At 31.0% G+C, this 15,233-nt stretch overlaps 1 long non-coding RNA gene across 1 annotated transcript; it reads right to left on the bottom strand.

Moving 5' to 3' along the window:
* Positions 1 to 3,246: 3,246 nt before the first annotated feature.
* Positions 3,247 to 15,030, bottom strand: LOC127864126 (uncharacterized). The gene is made up of 3 exons (XR_008041500.1): positions 14,913 to 15,030; positions 3,813 to 3,858; positions 3,247 to 3,413 (listed from the first exon to the last, which is right to left on the bottom strand). It is a non-coding gene; the product is annotated as an uncharacterized LOC127864126 (long non-coding RNA).
* Between the last annotated feature and the right edge of the window lie 203 nt (positions 15,031 to 15,233).

Raw genomic sequence — 15,233 nt, 5'->3', positions numbered from 1 at the left:
ATTTCTATTTATCATCTGTGAAATAGTGATGTGCTATTTAAAAAGTGTGTAAAACGTTTTTGTTGCCAAAACATTGCAGACGACATATTTCTTTATAACTATTGAACTTAAATTACCGACGACAAAAAGGAAAGCTTCAGGTCGAGTCGACTTAAATGCTGATTTAAGGGCAAACCCATAGTACAGCTTCCTTTTCGTTGGACAAGTCCTTGTATGCAATGCTGAACTCTCTATCATGGTACATACTTTTACATTAAAGAAAATGGTAATAAAATATATGTAAGATATATAACAACTTTCGGAAATTGTAAACGTACATGATACAAAATTACATGCACTTTAAAACATTACATTTCAATCATAATAAAAATGCTGAAACAACTAGAGATTGTTAGTTAAAATTGATTATCTGGCTTACTGGAATTTGAATAAGGTCCAGACTGTATAACATGGTATACACGTATAAATAACAAATATTATGCCTTCCTAGAAATAATTTTAGAACAACAATCCCTATAACATTTTAATTTGTCGTTGTGAGGAAAGTGACAAATTACCTGAACAGAAAGCTGGCATGCAAAGTACAACAATGTATTACAATTACAAAAACAAAACTGCAGAAAACCTGCGCTTTGTTTATTTTTGTTCCAAATGATTAAAATGCATAAAAATAGAAAGAAGCAGTACGTCCATACAAGCGAAATTATTAAACTAGTAAGGCAATAAATATATATTCCAACATGCGGATTTATAAGCTTACCCTCGTTTCAATTCTTATAGCATAAGAATAAGGCGATATCAGAACCAATATTTTGTCCAAATACAAAATACAAATAAGAAAGGTTTGGTTGTAAAGTTATTTAAAATGCATGAAACCTATTTCGGCTTTACAGTTGGATTTTTAAATTACATCTGTTTAAATTGTTAAGTGATATTTTACTTCTCTTAGGTCCTTTTTCCACAATCGTACTTATATTTTTGATTTCTTGATGTGAATTTACCTTGAATTATTCAGACGATAAAATTAAAAAACGTTCAGATTCTTCCATGTAATGATGCTTTATGGCCATACTCAAAGCACTGGCTTCTTTTTGCATGACAAATACTTTTACGTAAACGGTAACAAATTATAAACATTTAGAATATTGTTGACAAACATGTTTGGAAGTTAATTTAAAACGTTTAATCTATATTCAAAAATACATGGACACATATCATAAATGTAAATGTTAAAATGACTTTATTGATAGTAACGAAATAAATCTTAATATGTGTTGTATCAGTAGGCGCTAAAATGATATTAAGAGTTATCTGTTTCGTAATTTGCTTAAATATTAGAGTTATATACAAAGTTCATGCTTGCAAATTTATTTAAGTTTGCATTAGACGAAACATTAAAATTAAAATAAAAACATCTTTGTTATCGGAATTTTAATTGTACATAACTTCAAGTATTGAAATAATATTTATTTAGTGTTCGATGTGTTGCCAAAAAAACGTTGTAATATATTTATGTTTATGTATAAATTGACCCCGCATTATTGGGACGTCAAACAATGAAAGCTTTCATATTTTATGCCCCCCTACGAAGAAGAGGGGGTATATTGCTTTGCTCATGTCGGTCTGTCGGTCTGTCGGTCGGTCGGTCGGTCGGTCGGTCGGTCTGTCGGTCTGTCGGTCTGTCGGTCCGTCCCCCAGGTGGTTGTCAGACGATAACTCAAGAACGCTTGGGCCTAGGATCATGAAACTTCATAGGTACATTGATCATGACTCGCAGATGACCCCTATTGATTTTGAGGTCACTAGGTCAAAGGTCAAGGTCACGGTGACCAGAAATAGTAAAACGGTTTTTGAATGATAACTCAAGAACGCATACGCCTAGAATCATGAAACGTCATGGGTAGATTGATCATGACTTGCAGATGACCCCTATTGATTTTGAGGTCACTAGGTCAAAGGTCAAGGTCACGGTGACCCGAAATAGTAAAATGGTTTCCGGATGATAACTCAAGAACGCATACGCCTAGAATCATGAAACTTCATGGGTAGATTGATCATGACTCGCAAATGACCCCTATTGATTTTGAGGTCACTAGGTCAAAGGTCAAGGTCACGGTGACCCGAAATAGTAAAATGGTTTTCGGATGATAACTCAAGAACGCATACACCTAGGATCATGAAACTTCATAGGTAGATTGATCATGACTTGCAGATGACCCCTATTGATTTTGAGGTCACAAGGTCAAAGGTCAAGGTCACGGTGACCCGAAATAGTAAAATGATTTTCGGATGATAACTCAAGAACGCTTTTGCCTAGGATCATGACACTTCATAGGTACATTGATCGTGACCCGCAGATGACCCCTATTGATTTTCAGGTCGCTAGGTCAAAGGTCAAGGTCACAGTGACAAAAACCGTATTCACGCAATGGCTGCCACTACAACGGACAGCCCATATGGGGGGCATGCATGTTTTACAAACAGCCCTTGTTCTGCTTAATGCTGATTTAAGGGCATACCTATGGTACAGGCTCGTTTTCGTTGTACAAATACTTGTATGTTATGCTGAAATCGCATTTGGTATATAATTATACATTCACAAAAACGGCAATAAAATATATAAAGTATATAACAGCATTTTGAATTTTGAAAAACGTACATGATCAGAAATTGCATATACTTTAAAACATTATATTTCTATCCTAAATAAACGCTGGAGCAACTAGAGTTTTACCCTATAATCAACGTATTATGCAACCCCTAGATATGTTTTAAATAGCGCTTTGTTTTCAATTCCCCCTAATGCTTGAAATGCAAAATGAACACACATAGAAATAATCAGTTTGTACATGCACGCGAAATAATTTAATTTTTATGGAATTTGTATATATCCCTACATGCGTTTTTGTTTCAATACCATGTATGTATATTCAGGTATACACTGTATGCATATTATATAAGAATACGGCGATATCAGAATCAGTTTTTCGTACAAATGAGAGTTACAATGTTATGAGGTTAATATCTATCAAGAACAAATAAGTAGTGAATCAACTAAATTTACAATATGCATGAATATGTTGATGTTTTTTTCTGTTTTTATACAAAATACATCATAACATCTACATGTATTATATATCGTTAAATGTTTTATCAGGATATGTTAATTTGACACCATAACGAGAATGCGTTCATATTCTTCGACATAATACTGTTTTTTTAGAAAACCAAATAATGCATCATAGAAATAAGCAGCAGCTAAATCGTTGATCACATTGCTGCAACAAGCGCTTAGTAAAGCTCAATAACACCACAACAATTTGTATTGATACTTTTTTTCCTCCTGCAAGTCCGAATGTATTGAACAAAACATTGCACACTTTGGAAAATGCAACCTAATTCTGGCAATGTATCTACAATACATAAAAATAAAGTAATCAGTCAAAGAATGAATACTCAGATCTAATTATGAACTAGATTGTTGACAATACTACTTTCTCAACATGTGTGTTTACACATGTGATTATAAGAGAAAGCACTTGGTTAAGGAAAATATTAATTTGTATGAAAAGTTATTTCATTATTAATATGACGAAATATAAAAAATAATAAACTACTTCAACGAAGCAGTTGGATTTTAAAATTGTGCATCTGTTTAAATGGTGATGTGATATTGAAGGTTTGTACATATTCGTTGCCATATTCATTGTAATAGACTAATTAATATATATATATATATTCAACTTAAATCATCCGACGACAAAAATAAAAGCTTTCAGGTACTTCGACTTAATGCTGATTTAAGTGCATACCCATAGTGCAGGCTCCTTTTCGTCGGACAAATACTTGTATGCTGTGCTGAAAACCACCATGGTACATAATTAAACATGCACGAAAACGGTAATAAATATAATTAAAGATATCAAAACTTTAAGAATTTTGTTAACGTACATTAATAGAAGTTACATGTTCATTAAATCATAACATGTCTATCCTAAATAAACGTTGGAGCAGCTAGAGTTGTATTCTTATATAATGAACGCATATTTAGAAAATGCTATAGGCATGCAGAACAAAAAACATGGTCCTGAATGGATTACAGGGTGTACACGTGTAAACATAAAGTATGCAGCCCCAGAATAAGTTTAAATAGTTATTGATGGGAATGCTGTGCTGCTGGAGCAGCGGAAGTTTTACATTAGTATACTTCACAAAACACTTTGTTTAAAATTACCACTAATGCTGGATAAACACAGGCATAGACAAAGTCAGTGCGTACATAACATGCAAGCATAATAGTTAAACTATTATGTTAAAATTTATATACTCCTACAGGTGTTTTATTTGCCTACCATGTACATGAATGTATATTCAGGCGTACCCGTTATGCATATTACATAATAGTAGGGCGATATCAGAATAAGTTTTCCGTTCAAATGAGAGTTACAATGCTATAAGGAAATTATTTATCGAGATCATGTAAGAAGTGAATGAAGACAATTTAAAATATGCGTGAATATGTTAACGTTTGTTTTCTGTTGTTTTTTTTTTCAATAAAATCATACATTCTACATTTATAAATATCATTCAATGTCATATCCAGCTATAATTTGACATCATAAAGAGAATGCGTAAATATTCTTCGACATAATACTGTTTAAGTAGAAAACCTAATAAATGCGTTATAGAAATTAGCAGAAGCTAAAATTGTGATAACATTGTTTCTACAAGCCCTTAATGTAATAAAATGACAACGCAACACTTTGTATTTATATGTTGTTTTTCTTCCAGTCAGTATGAATTTATAAAACCAAACATAGAATTTCACACTGTGATAAAAATGTGGGAAAGTATATAAAAGTACTTATTAATAAAACTGTCTAAGAATGAATAATCAGATGTAATTATGAACTAGATTGTTTACAATGCTATTTTCTTGACATCTGTGTTTACACCTGTGATACGCCTGTGATAATAGAGATAAAAAATGTTTAGAAAATAAATAAATTTGTAGGCATAGTTATTTCAGTAATAATATGACGAAACATAAAAATTAATAAACTATTTCATATAAGCAGTTGGATTTTTAATCTAACATCTAGTTTAATGATGATGTTCTATTCCAGGTTGAATGTTTTTGTTTCTAAATGCATTGTTATAGACTTATTTATTTATATAAATTGAACTTAAATCATCCGACGACAAAAATAAAAGCTTCTACGAACTTCGACTTAATGTTGTGTAAATGGCATACCCATAGTACAGACGCTTTTTCGTTGGACAAATAATTGTATGCTTTGCTGAAATCCATCATGGTTCTTAATTATAAATTCACGAACACTGAAATTAAATATATTAAAGGGATCTTTTCACGGTTTGGTAAATTGACAAAATTGAAAAAAGTTGTTTCAGATTCGCAAATGTTCGGTTAAGTTATGATATTTGTGAGGAAACAGTATTACTGAACATTTGCCACGGTCCAATATAGCCATAATATGCATCTTTTGACGATTTAAAAACCTTAAAATTATAAAGCGTTGCAACGCGAAACGATTGAATAATTTGGAGAGGTCTCTTGTTGTCGTTTAAATTTGTAAAACTACGAAGATTGCTTATATAAGGTATAAAATACGCATATTATGTATGATTGGCAGGATAGCTCAGTTGGCTAATGCATTTTTACTTAAGGATTCCAGGGGTCACTGGTTCGAGCCCTGCTGCGGGCTACTTTTGTTTCCTTTTTTAAATTTAATTTTTGATTTTTTACTGGAGCTTTTAAAATTTAATGTTTACATTTATCAATATAAAGCATTTAATGACAAACTTCAAAAACATGCCAAAATCTGTGAAAAGGCCCCCTTAAAGATATCAAAACTTATGGAATTGTGTTAACGTTCATGATCACATAGATTACATGCACTTTAAAACATGACATTTCTATCATAAATAAATGCTGGGGCAACTAGAGTTTTACTCTTATATAATGAATGCATATTTAGAAAACGGTATATGCATGCTGATCATAAAACATGGTCCTGAATGGATTACATGGTATAAACGAGTAGACAAATTATGCAACCGCAGAATATGTTCGAAAAAGTGCTTTGCTTAAAATTCCCCCTAATGCTGGAAATACTCACACATACAAAGAATCCGTTTGTTCATGCCCGCGAAATAATAAGCTATTATAGTAAAATATATATATTCCTACATGTATTTTTATTTGACTACCATATACGTGTTAAGGCGTACATTGTATGCATATTACATAATAACAGGGTGATATATTTCGTACAAATGAGGAGTAACAATGCTAAGAGGTTACTATTTATCGAGATATAAGTAGTGAATCAAGTCAATTGACAATATGCGTGAATATGTTTACGTTGTTCTGTTTTTTTATTTAAAAAAAACATCATACAATTTAAATTTATTATATGTCGTTACATTTTATATGAAGATATTTAATCTGACACCATAAAGAGAATGCGTTCATATACTTCGACATAAAACTGTTTGCGTAGAAAGCAACATACATTCTAACGGCAAATAATCAGAAGCTAAAATATTGCTGCAAAAAGCCCTTAATACAAATAAATGAAAGCACAAAACGTTGTATTCATTTGTTGTTGTTTTTTCTTCCAGCAATGGCACACTGTGGAAATGCAACCTATTGCTGGAAATGTATATACAAATACATAATAAAAATATCTTTCTATGAATGAATAAGCAGATCTAATAATGTACTTAAAACGACAACATTTCTATCCTAAATAAACGCTGGAGCAAGAGTTTTTCTCTCTCTTATATAATAAACGCATATTTAGAAAACGATATAGGCATACTGAACATAAAACATGAATGGATTACAGGGTATACACGTGTTAACGTAAATTATGAAGCCCAGAATATGTTGTAAAAAGCGCTTTGTTTAAAAATCAACCTGATGATGGAAATACACACACATCGAAAGAATCCGTTTGTCAATGCAAGCGAAATAATAAATTATTATGGTGAAATGTATATATTCCTACAACGGTTCTATTTGACTGCAATATATGTGTATTCCGTCGTACATTGTATGCATATAACATAAGAATAAGGCGATATCAGAATCAGTATTTCGTACAAATGAGAGTTACAATGCTATAAGGCTAATATTTATAGAAAACACATCAGCAGTGAATCAAGTCAATTTACAATATGCGTGAATATGCCACGTTTTCTTCTGTTTGTTTTTTTATTTAAAAAAAATCATCATTACATCTACATGTATTATATACCGTTAAATCTTATATGAAGATATTTAATCTGACACCATCAAGAGAATACGTACTGATATTTCGACATAATACTGTTTTAGTAGAAAACAAAATAAATGCATAAAATAAATTATCAGAAGCTCAAACTTTGATCACGTTCCTGCAACAAGCCTTTATTATACAAAAAGACATAACACAACTTTTTATTTATACCTTCTTTTCTTCCAGCAAGTCCGAATGAATAAACCAAACATGAAAATATATATAAAATACATCAATAAATATACTGCTAAGTATAAAGAAACAGATACAATTATGCACTATATTGTTTGCAAGGCTACTTTTCCAACATATGTATTTACAAATGTGATTATACTAGAAAGCATTTGTTTAAGATTTATTGTTATGCTTAGTTATTACAGTATGTATATGACAAAACATACATATTAATAAAATATTTCATCTAAGCAGTTGGATTTGTATTTTGAATTATTTTTAAGGTACTTCGACAAAACGCTGATTTTAGGGCTAACCAATAGTACAGCCTCCATTTCGTTGGACAATTACGTGTATGCTATGCTGACAATATCATGGTACATAAGTATACATTAACGAAAACGGTAATAAAATAAATATAACATATCACATCTTTAGGAATCTTTACATGATCAGAAATTACATGTACTAATTTCTATCATAAATAAACGCTGGAGCACCAGAGTTTTACTCTGATATAATGAACGCATATTTAGAAAACGATATAGCCATGCTGAACATAAAACATGGCCCTGAATGGATTGCATGGTAAACACGTATAAACAAAAGTTATGCAACCCCTGGCATGTGTTTTAAAAAAGGTCTGTGTTTAAAATCCCCAAGTGCTGGAAATACACACGCATGGAAATAATCAGTTTGTCCATGCAAGCAAAATAATTAAAATATTATGCTAAAATGAATATATTTTCCTACATACGTTTTTTATTTGCTTAACATGTATGCATATCCAAGCGTACACTGTATGCACATTACTTACCAATAAGGTGATATCAAAATCATTATTTCGCGCAATGAGAGTTACAATGCTCAGCTATAAGGTTAATATTTATCCAGAACACAGAAGTAGTGAGTCAAGTCTATTTTAAATATAGGTCAATATGTTAACCATTTTTTGTTTGTGTTTTTATAAAAAAATACATAATAAAATCTACATTCTTTATATATCGTTATATTTTATATGAAGATATTTAGTTTGACATATTTAGATAATGCGTGTATATACTTCGACATTATACTGTTTCAGATAAAAATATATCAATAAAAGAAATTATCAGAAGCTAAACCCTTGATCACGTTGCTGCAACAAGCCCTAAATGCCAACACAATTTTTTATTGATACTTTTTTTTTGTTCCAGCAAGTCCGAATGAATAAAACCAAACATAGCTTTGCACAGTGTGAGTAATGCAACCTAATGCTGAAAATGTATATAAAATACATAAAATTAAAGCGATCCGTCTAAGTATAAAAGAATCAGATAATATTATAAACTAGATTGTTGGCAATTCTACTTTCCCAACATCTGTGTGTACACATGTTATTATATGAGAAAATATTTGTTAAAGATAAGGATGTATGGTTATGCAAAGTAATTTCAGTATTCATATGCCTCAACATAAACATTGATTAACTATTGCATGTGTTTGAATGGTGATGTACTATTTAAAGTATGTACTTTTGTTGCCTAAATCATTGCTGAGGACTTATTTTATATAAATTTTATCCGACGATTAACAAGCTTTCAGGTACTTTCGACTTAATGCTGTTTTTAGGACATACCCATAGTACAGCCTCCTTTTCGTTGGACAAGTACTTGTATGCTACGCTGAAACCCGGCATGGTACATACATATACATTCACAAAACGGTAATGAAATATAATAGTATGAAAGATATCACAACTGGTGAATTTTGCTAACGTCCATGATCAGAAATTACATGTGCGGTAAAACATAACAACGTTAAAGGCATGCTGAACATAAAGCATGGTCCTGAATGGATAACAGAGTATACGCTAGCAAACAATAAACAATAATGGTAAAATGTATATATTCTAACATGCGTTGTCATGTCAATACCTTATATGTTTATTAAGGCATACACTGTATGCAAATTACATAAGAATACGGCGATGTCAGGATCAGATTCTCGTACAAACGAGAGTTACACTGTTATGAGGTTAATATTTTTCGAAAACACATTAGAAGTGTTTCAAGTCAATTTACAATATGCGTGAATATGTTGATGATTTTCTCTTTTTATACAACATACATCATAACATCTACATTATTATATATCGTTAATTGTTATATCGATATATTTTAGTTTGACACCAATACGAGAATGCGTTCATATTCTTTGACATAATGCTGTTTTAGTACAAAACCAATTAAATGCATCATAGAAATAAGCAGCAGCTAAAACGTAGATCAAATTGCTGCGACAAGCGCTTAATATAATAAAATTCCAACACAACACTTTGTATTGATACTTTTTTCTTCCTGCAGGTTTGACTGAATTTAACCAAACATAGCATTGCACAATGTGGAAAAGGTAACCTAATTCTGGAAATGTATATAAAAATACATAAAAATAAAGCTATCTCTCCAAGAATGAATAATCAGATCAAATTATGACATAGATTGTTGACAATGCTATTTTCCCAACATCGGTGTTTCACATGTGATTATAAGAGAAAGCATTTGTTTAAGAAAAGGATTTATTTTTATGCAAAGTTATTTCAATATTAATATATGGAAACATTAAACATTATGAACTAGTTCAACTAAGCCATTGGATTTTAAATTTTGCATCTGTTTAAATGGTAATGTGATATTGAAGGTGTGATCATATGATTTGCCGAATTATTTTTTATTGACTAATTTTTTTATATAAATTAAACTTAAATTATCCGACGACAAATATTAAAGCTTTCAGGTACTTCGACTTAATGCTGATTTAAGGGCATACCCATAGTACAGGCTCCGTTTCGTTCGACAAATACTGTTATGCTATGCTGAAATCTATCATGGTACATTATTTAACGTTCACGAAAATGGTTATACATATATTAAACAAAATTCACAACTTTTAGAATTTTGCTAACGTATATGATACGAAATTACATGTACTTTAAAACATAACATGACAATCATAAATAAACGCTAGAGCAACTAGAGATTGGTAGTTTAAATTTGTTATAACGCATACTGGACCTTACATTTGGTCCAGACTGTATTATGGGGTATAAACGTGTAAACAAATATTATGCCTCCCTAGAAATATTTTCAGAACACCAATCCCTACTTCATTGTAACTAGTCCGTGTGAGGGAAGTGATAAATTGCCTGACCAGAAAGCTGAAATGCAAAACATTACAATTACACGACAAAACTGCAGTAAACTGCAGCAAGCGCTTTGTTTAGTTTTTTTCCAAATGTTTTAAATGCATAAACATAGAAAGAAGCAGTGCGTCCATACAAGCGAAATTATTAAACTAGTAAGGCAGTATATATTTTTCAACATGCGTTTGTATAACCTTGCCGGTTATTCAATTCTTATTGCATAAGAATAAGGCGATATCAAAACCAATATTTTGTACAAATAGAAAATACAAATAAGAAAGGTTTGGTTGTAAAGTTATTTAAACATGCATAAGACGAAACAAAGAAAACTATTTCGACTTTACGGTTTGATTTTAAATTTACATCTGTTTAAATTGTTTAGTGCTATTTTACTTCTGTTCGGTCCTTTTCCCACAATCGTTCTTATATTTTTTTGATTTCTTGATGCGAATTGACCTTGCATTATTCGGACGACAAAAATGAAAGCTTTCAGATTCTAGGATTTAATTATGTTTTAAGGCCATACTCACAGCACAGGCTTCTTTTTGTTGGGCAAATACTTTTACGTTAACGGTAACAAATCATAAACATTTAGAATATTGTTGACCCACATTTTCAAAAATTAATTATAAACATTTAATGTATATCCTTAAATACAGGAATAAATATCATGAATGTAAATGTTTAAATGACTTTATTGATATTAACGAAATAAATCTTAATATGTGTTGTATCAGTATGACGCTTAAATAGCATTAACACAGTGCCTATACCACGTGACTCTTTCGGATCTGTGTTGGGAGAATAAAGCGCGACCCAGTTATTATTTTTAAGGATCTCTTTTTAAATATTTCACCATTTTTAATGGGATAAAGTGGAGAGCCCGCTCATTCGTGAGAGTTTTCTATAGGTTTTATGATCTTTTTAAACAAATAAGTATTTTTTCAGTAAAGTGCAATCGCGCGTTTGAACGGCTAGACAAATGTCGGATCAGTATGGGGACTTCATATTACAAAAGCGCGGTTGCACTTTACTGAAAAATACTTATGTTTTTTAAAAGATCATGATACCTTTAGAAAACTCTCACGAATGAGCTGGCTCTCCACTGTAATAGACCAAAATCCTGAACAGAAAGCTGCGATGTAAACATTACAAAATACGAGACAAAATTGGAGCAAAACTTTTATCAGCGCTTTATTTAAAATTCCCTCCCAATACTTAACATGAATAAAAATAGATAAAAGAAATGCATCCATTGAAGCGATATTATTAAAGTAGTAAAAAGATAATTATTGTTTCAAGTCCATTTGAAATATGCGTAAACGTGTGCATGTGTGTTGTCTGTTACTTAACATAACATAATAAATCAAAATGTACATTCATCATATATCGATAATGTAACATCAATTGATTTTTGACAATAGAGGCGCATGCGTTCATATACTTCGACAAAATACTGGTTTAGGGGAAACCAAATTAAATACATCAATTCAATTTGCAGACTCTAAAACTTTGATCACGTTGCTGAAACACGTGCTTACTCTATAATATTGTCGGTAAAAAAATTGTGTAAGGATATTGTTTTCCTCAAGCAAGTCCGTATGAACAAACCAAGCCTAACATTGTACACTAGGTAAAACTGCAACTCAATTCTGAAAACTCTGCAAAATATATACAAAAAGTTATCCGTCTGAGTATGACTTATCAGATCTAATTATGAACTAGATACTTGGCGATGCTGTCTTCCCGACATCTGTGATTACAAATATGATTGTAATAGAAAGCATTTGTTGAAAAAATAATGCTTGCAAATTAATTTTAGTTTGCATTAGACGAAACATTAAAATAAACAAACAGCTTTGTAATCTGATTTTAATTTGACATATCTTCAAATGTTGAAATGCTTTATGTTTTGTATTCGGTGTTGTTGCCACAAATAGTTGTTATATATATATATGTTTATGTATAAATCAACCCTGAATTATTGAGATCTTTAACAATGAAAGCTTTTATATTATTCTGCTTAATGCTGAGTTAAGGGCATATCCATAGTACAGGCTCCGTTTTGCACAAATACGTGTATGCTGTGCTGAAATCCATCATGGTACATAATTATACATTCACGAAAACAGTTAAAAGATAAATAAAGGATATAACAACATTTTGGATTTTGTTAACATACATAATCAGAAATTACATGTACTTTAAAACATTATATTTCTTTCCTAAATAAACGCTGGAGCAATAAGAGTTTTACCCTTTTTAATTAACGCATATTGCGAAAACGATATAGGCATGCTGAACATAAAAATAACAGCAGTTGGATTTTTAATTTTGCATCTTTTTATATGGAAATGTGCAATGTAAGGTGTACACGTTTTTGAAGCCAAAATTATTGTTTTAGATTTATTTCTTTTTATAACATGAACATAAATTATCCCGTCGACAAACAAAAAAGTTTTCGGGTACTTCGACTTAATGCTGATTAAAGGGCTAACCCATAGTAAGGCCTCCTTTACGTTGGACTGTACTTGTATGTTATGCTTAAACCCAGCATGGTACGTAAATATACATTCACAAAAACAGTAATACAATATATAAAAGTTATCAAATCTGTTGATTTGTGTTATCGTACATGATCAGAAATAACATGTACTTTAAAATATAACATTTGTATCCTTTATACAGGCTGGAGAAACTAGAGTTGTACTCTTATATAATGATGGCATATTTAAAAAACGTTAAATGCATGCTGAACATAAAACATGGTCCTGAAGGGATTACAGGGTATACACGACCGCACAAAAGTTATAAAACCCCACGAAAATGTTTTGAAAGACGACACAAATAAAAGCTTTCATGTACTTCCACTTAATGCTGATTTAAGGCCATACCCATAGTTCAGGCTCCTTTTCGTTGGAGAAATACTTGTATGCTATGCTGAACACCATCATGGTACATAATTAAACATGCAAGAAAACGGTAATAAATATAATTAAAGATATCACAACTTTTGAATTTATGTTAACGCATATTATCAAAAATTGCATGTACATTAAATCATAACATGTCTATCCTAAATAAACGCTGAAGCAACTAGACTTTTACTCTTACATAATGAAAGCATGTTGAGAGAAACGCTATAGGCATGCTGAACAAAAAACATGGTCCTGAATGGATTACAGGGTGTACATGTGTAAACATAAAGTATGCAACCCCATAATATGTTTTAAAAGTTATTGATGGGAATGCTGTGCTGCTGGAGCAGCGGAAGTTTTACATTAGTATACTTCACAAAACACTTTGTTTAAAAATCCCACTAATGCTGGATGTACACAGACATAGACAGAGTGAGTGTGTAAATTACATGCAATCATAATAATTAAACTATTACGGTAAAATGTATATATTCCTACAAGTTTATTTACTTGCCTTCCATGTACATGTATGTATATTCAGGCGTAACTATTATGCATATCACATAAGAGTAGTTCGATAACAGAATCAGTATTTTGTTTAAATGAGAGTTACAATGCTATGATGAAATTATTTATGGAGAACATGTAAGTAGTGAATGAAGACAATTTACAATATGCGTTGAATATGTTGATGTTTGTTTTCTGTTGGGTGTTTAATAAAATCATAAAATCTACATTTATATATATCGTTAATTGTCATGTCCAGCTATTATAATTTGACTCCATAAAGAGAATGCGTTCATATTCTTCAACATAATACTGTTTCAGAAGAAAACCAAATAAATGCGTCAGAAATTAGCAGAAGCTAAAATTGTGATCACATTGCTGCTACAAGCCCTTAATATACTAAAATGACAACACAAATGCTTGTTTTCATATGTTGTTTTTCTTCAGTAAGTCAGTATGAATTTATAAAACCAAACATAACATTGCACACTGTATAAAATGCAACTTAATGCTGGGAAAGTCTATAAAAGTACATAATAATAAAACTAGATGTCTGAGAATGAATAATCAGATGTGATTTTAAAAAAAACTTTGTTTAAGAAAAAGATTAATTTTATGCAAATTTATTTCAGTATTAATATGACGAAACATAAAAAATAATAAACTATTTCATCTTAGCAGTTGGATTTTTAATTTAAAATCTAGTTAAATGGTGATGTTCTATTTCAGGTTGAATGTTTTTATTTCTAAATGCATTGTAATAGACTAATTTATTTATATAAGTTGAACTTAAATCATCCGACGACAAAAATAAAAGCTTTCACGTACTTCGATTTAATGCTGTATTAAGGGCATCCCCATAGTACAGACTCCTTTTCGTTGGACAAACGATGTTGTATGCTATGTTGAAATCCATCATGATGCATAATTATACATTCACGAAAACTGAAATAAAAAATGCAAAAGATGTAACAACTATTGGAATTGTGTTAACGTTTATGATCACTTAGATTACATGTACTTTAAAATATTACATTTCTATCCTTAATAAATGCTGGAGCAACTAGAGTTTTACTATAGGGATAATACACGTTTTCAAGGGCATGATCATCTGCGGGCGCTCAAAAAATCCGTTCCTGCCCGAGTGCG

Source organism: Dreissena polymorpha, unplaced genomic scaffold (genome assembly GCF_020536995.1).
Source record: "Dreissena polymorpha isolate Duluth1 unplaced genomic scaffold, UMN_Dpol_1.0 chrUn133, whole genome shotgun sequence".
Taxonomy (NCBI): Eukaryota; Metazoa; Mollusca; class Bivalvia; order Myida; family Dreissenidae; genus Dreissena; species Dreissena polymorpha.
Note: the sequence above shows the minus strand (reverse complement) of the source record. Positions and strands in the feature narration are given on the sequence as shown.